Source organism: Ovis canadensis, chromosome 1, assembly GCF_042477335.2.
Source record: "Ovis canadensis isolate MfBH-ARS-UI-01 breed Bighorn chromosome 1, ARS-UI_OviCan_v2, whole genome shotgun sequence".
Lineage (NCBI taxonomy): Eukaryota > Metazoa > Chordata > Mammalia > Artiodactyla > Bovidae > Ovis > Ovis canadensis.
Genome location: NC_091245.1, coordinates 2270182 through 2276181, shown reverse-complemented (window position 1 = coordinate 2276181; position 6000 = coordinate 2270182).

Below are 6000 nucleotides of genomic sequence, written 5' to 3'. Positions count from 1 at the left end.
AGACTTGAGGGGAGGCACTGGGTTTAGTTTGAGGAATTCATTCTTTATTCGTCTAATTCATTCTTTCATCCAGCATTTTATCCAACCCTTCCTGGAAACAAATCATGGGTCGCCCATTTCAAGGGTCCACGGGAAAATCTTTGCCATCAGATAATTAACGGCTCATGATGATGAAGACCCTATAGTCAGTAGAGTGATGACTTTCCTGGAGGCTCAGATGGTGAAGAGTCTGCCTGTAATTCAGGAGACCTGGGCAGGACCCCTGGCTCAGGAAGATCCCCTGGAGAAGGGAACGGCAACCCACTCCAGTATTCTTGCCTGGAGAATTCCGTGGACAGGGCAGACAATTCATGGGATCACACAGAGTTGAGCAAGACTGGTGACTAGCACAACATAACAGAGTCATAGAGGCAGGATAGGTAGGAGTCATAGAAACAGGCTGCATTCTCTACCTCAACTCTACATAACAAGACCTCTCCATTCATGGCTGATACATGAATCTCTTGAGGCTGAATGGTTTACTGATGGGAGCAAATTTGTAGAAATGGGAACCTGAAAGGCAGTCTGTGCCACAGTTAGTCTAGTTGAAGTCACAGAAGAAGAAAGAGGAGGAGGAGGATGAAGAAGAGGGCAAGGGGGGAGGGAGAGGAGGAGAAGGGGAGGAGGGGGATGAGAAGGAGAGTGGGGAGGAGGAAAAGGGGGGAAGGACTGGAGAAGTTAGAGAGGAGGATGGAGGATGAACTGAGACAGAGAAAGAGACAGGAGGGACATAGAGAGGAAGCCCATCCTCTTAGGTGGGACTTAGAGACATTGAGCCAATCACAGAGAGCATCTTTTTTGATACCAATTAAAATAAATGCCATTTAAAAGCATTTATTACATTTATGAGATAGACATTCAAGCAACAGGTGATATTTGATGATATTAAAGAATTTATTCATTGTGGATATCCTTTTCTTTTAGAGATGCATGCTGAAATACTTATAATTGAAACCCTGTTTGTTTAATACTTCAGTTCAGTTCAGTTCAGTTGCTCAGTTGTGTCCGACTCTTTCCCACCTCATGAATCGCAGCACGCCAGGCCTCCCTGTTCATCACCAACTCCCAAGGTTCACTGAGACTCATGTCTATCGAGTCCGTGATGCCAACAGGCCATCTCATCCTCGGTTGTCCCCTTCTCCTCCCGCCCCCAATCCCTCCCAGCATCAGGGTCTTTTCCAATGAGTCAACCCTTCGCATGAGGTGGCCAAAGTACTGGAGTTCCAGCTTTAGCATCAGTCCTTCCAAAGAAATTCCAGGGTTGATCTCCTTCAGAATGGACTGGTTGGATCTCTTTGCAGTCCAAGGGACTCTCAAGAGTCTTCTCCAACACCACAGTTCAAAAGCATCAATTCTTCAGTGCTCAGCTTTCTTCACAGTCCAACTCTCACATCCATACATGACCACAGGAAAAACCATAGCCTTGACTAGATGGAACTTAGTCGGCAAAGTAACGTCTCTGATTTGAATATGCTATCTAGGTTGGTCATAACTTTTAATTTCATGGCCGCAATCAACATCTGCAGTGATTTTGGAGTCCCCAGAAATAAAGTCTGACACTGTTTCCACTGTTTACCTATCTATTTCCCATGGAGTGATGGGACTGGATGCCATGATCTTCGTTTTCTGAATGTTGAGCTTTAAGCCAACTTTTTCGCTCGCCTCTTTCACTTTCATCAAGAGGCTTTTTAGCTCCTCTTCACTTTCTGCCATAAGGGTGGTGTCATCTGCATATCTGAGGTTATTGATATTTCTCCTGGCAATCTTGATTCCAGCTTGTGCTTCACCAGCACAGCATTTCTCATGATGTACTCTGCATATAAGTTAAATGAGCAGGGTGACAATATGCAGCCTTGACGTACTCCTTTTCCTATTTGGAACCAGTCTGTTGTTCCATGTACAGTTCTAACTGTTGCTTCCTGACCTGCATACAGATTTCTCAAGAGGCAGGTCAGGTGCTCTGGTATTCCCATCTGTTTCAGAATTTTCCACAGTTGATTGTGATCCACACAGTCAGAGGCTTTGGCATAGTCAATAAAGCAGAAATAGATATTTTTTCTGGAACTCTCTTGCTTTTTCCATGATCCAGTGGATGTTGGCAATTTGATGTCTTGTTCCTCTGCCTTTTCTAAACCCAGCTTGAACATCAGGAAGTTCACGGTTCACGTATTGCTGAAGCCTGGCTTGGAGAATTTTGAGCATTACTTTACTAGCATGTGAAATGAGTGCAATTGTGTGGTAGTTTGAACATTCTTTGGCATTGCCTTTCTTTGGAATTGGAATGAAAACAGACCTTTTTCAGTCATGTGGCCACTGCTGAGTTTTCCAAATTTGCTGGCACATTGAGTGCAGCACTTTCACAGCATCATCTTTCAGGATTTGAAAGAGCTCCACTGGAATTCCATCACCTCCACAAGCTTTGTTTGTAGTGATGCTTTCTAAGGCCCACTTGACTTCACTTTCCAGGATGTCTGGCTCTAGATTAGTGATCACACCATCATGACTATCTGGGTCATGAAGATCTTTTTTGTACAGTTCTTCCATGTATTCTTGCCACTTCTTAATATCTTCTGCTTCTGTAGGTCCATACCATTTCTGCCTTTATTGAGCCCATCTTTGCATGAAATATTTCCTTGGTATCTCTAATTTTCTTAAAGAGATCTCTAGTCTTTCCCATTCTGTTGTTTTCCTCTATTTGTTTGCATTGATCACTGAAGAAGTCTTTCTTATCTCTTCTTGCTATTCTTTGGAACTCTGCATTCAGATGCCTATATCTTTCCTTTTCTCCTTTGCTTTTTGCCTCTCTTCTTTTCACAGCTATTTGTAAGGCCTCCCCAGACAGCCATTTTGCTTTTTTGCATTTCTTTTCCATGGTGATGGTCTTGATCCCTGTCTCCTGTACAGTGTCACGAACCTCATTCCATAGTTCATCAGGCATTCTATCTATCAGATCTAGGCCCTTAAATCTATTTCTCACTTCCACTGTATAATCATAAGGGATTTGATTTAGTTCATACCTGAATGGTCTAGCGGTTTTCCCTACTTTCTTCAATTCAAGTTTGGATTTGGCAATAAGGAGTTCATGATCTGAGCCACAGTCAGCTCCTGGTCTTGATTTTGCTCCCTGTATAGAGCTTCTCCATCTTTGGCTGCAAAGAATATAATCAGTCTGATTTCGGTGTTGACCATCTGGTGATGTCCATGTGTAGAGTATTCTCTTGTGTTTCTGGGAGAGGGTGTTTGCTATGACCAGTGCATTTTCTTGGCAAAACTCTATTAGTCTTTGCCCTGCTTCATTCTGTATTCCAAGGCCAAATTTGCCTGTTACTCCAGGTGTTTCTTGACTTCCTACTTTTGCATTCCAGTCCCCTAGAATGAAAAGGACATCTTCTTTGGGTGTTAGTTCTAAAAGGTCTTGTAGGTCTTCATAAAATCATTCAACTTCAGCTTCTTCAGCATTACTGGTTGGGGCATAGACTTGGATTACTGTGATATTGAATGGTTTGCTTTGGAGACGAACAGAGATCATTCTGTTGTTTTTGAGACTGCATCTAAGTACTGCATTTCAGACTCTTTTGTTGACCATGATGGCTACTCCATTTCTTCTGAGGGATTCCTGCCCGCAGTAGTAGATATAATGGTCATCTGAGTTAAATTCACCCACTCCAGTCCATTTTAGTTCGCTGATTCCTAGAATGTCGACGTTCACCCTTGCCATCTCTTGTTTGACCACTTCCAATTTGCCTTGATTCATGGACCTGACATTCCAGGTTCCTATGCAGTTTTGCTCTTTATAGCATCGGACCTTGCTTCTATCACCAGTCACATCCACAGCTGGGTATTGTTTTTGCTTTGGCTCCATCCTTTCATTCTCTCTGGAGTTATTTCTCCACTGATCTCCAGTAGCATATTGGGCACCTACTGACCTGAGGAGTTCCTCTTTCAGTATCCTATCATTTTGCCTTTTCATACTGTTCATGGGGTTCTCAAGGCAAGAATACTGAAGTGGTTTGCCATTCCCTCCTCCAGTGGACCACATTCAGTCAAACCTCTCCACCATGACCCGCCTGTCTTGGGTTGCCCCTCGGGCATGGCTTAGTTTCATTGAGTTTAGACAAGGCTGTGGTCCTAGTGTGATTAGATTAATTAGTTTTCTGTGAGTATGGTTTCAGTGTGTCTGCCCTCTGATGCCCTTTGCTACACCTACCATCTTACTTAGGTTTCTCTTACCTTGATCGTGGGGTATCTCCATGGCTGCTCCCGCAAAGCACAGCCACTGCTCCTTACCTTGGACAAGGGGTATCTCCTTACCACTGCCCTTCCTGACCATCAATGTGGGATGGCTCCTCTAGGCCCTCCTGCGCCCGCGCTACCACCGCTCCTCAGGTTGCTCCTCCTGGCCATTGCCCCTGGCCTTGGACGCAGGGTGGCTCCTCAGGGCCACCACCCCTGGCCTCATTCATGAGGTGGCTTCTCCTGGCTGCCCGTGGCCTCGGACGTGGGGTAGCTCCTCTCAGCCACCACCCCGACCTCTTTCACGAGGTGTCTCCTCCCAGCCGCCACTGACCTTGGATGCCACCCCTGGCCTCAGATGCGGGGTAGCTCCTCTGGGCCGCTGCCCCTGACCTCAGACTTGGGTAGCTCCTCTCGGCCGTTCCTGCGCCGTCGCAGCCTGGCACTCTCAGCCGCTGCACCTGACCTCAGACGTGGGGTAACTCCTCTCGGCCGTGCTTAGCACGCTGGGTCACAGCCGCCCGCTAGGGGCTATTGGAGTAGGGTAGGGGCTGGACAAGCCTGGCCAAGAGTTGATGGCTATTAAAGCTGGGCAACGAGTAATCAGGGCTCATTACACCATGTGCTCATCTCCTTGTGTATTTAAAATGTCCCATCCTCCTCCCCCTCCTTGTCCACATCACGATGCTTAGTCAGGATGTGTCTTGGAGTTCATTGTTCTGCGACACCCTCCCTCCCAAAACACACATTGCCAATGGGGTTCCTTCTTCAATGCTCTGAGTCTCTTCTATTCTGTTTTTGAAAATATTTTCTCTTCCATGTTGGTTTTTCTCTATCAAAGTTAGTTAATTTTATATTGAATTTTACATATCTGTCCTTTATACTTATTAACTTCTCTTTAATACATTTTTTCTTTTTCTCTATACTTATCAGGAAGCCCTTAAGACTTTCTCCTGTGCCAGAAATTTCTTTTTTTGTTGTGTAAAGTCCGCTTGCTTTATAAACAGTTTCAGCTCCCGTGTTATGACAGCTGACTTTCTAATTTTGTGCTTTTGTAGCTCTAAACGTGCTTAGCAAGATGACCTGTATGAACACGGTATTTTTCTGTTTGGTATAGGTGAGTTGCAGATGTTTTTTTAAATTCCGTTTCATGTTGGTTCCCAACAACAAAAATAATGGGAGAGCACATATGAAATCTGAACTTCATTTCATTTGAAAATCAGATCTAGCAACACAAACCAGCAATAGTTGGCCAGAGAGGGAAGCAGTTACAGTCTTGATATGACATTCACCCACCTCCATCTCCTTTTAGGTGTTTACTCTGCAAAGAAAGACAATTCATGGAGAGAGAAAAAAAAAAGACAAAAGAGAGCTTATGAAATAAATCATTGTGGGACACTAAGAAAAGCTATCACAATGAAAAACTTAACGATCAATAAAAATTATAGTAAAATTTTCCTCATTATAACTTATGACTCTGCAATCCCACCTCTGGGCATATATCCAGAGAGAAATATAATTTGAAAAGATGCATGCACCAGAATGTTCATAGCAGCACTATTCACAGTAGCCAGGAAGCATCCACTGACAGATGAATGGATAAGGAAGATGTGGTACATATACACAGTGGAGTATTACTCAGCTGGTGAAGAATTTGCCTGCAATGCAGGAGACCCAGTTTCGATCCCTGGGTCTGAAGACTCCCTGGAGAAGGGAACAGCAACCCAC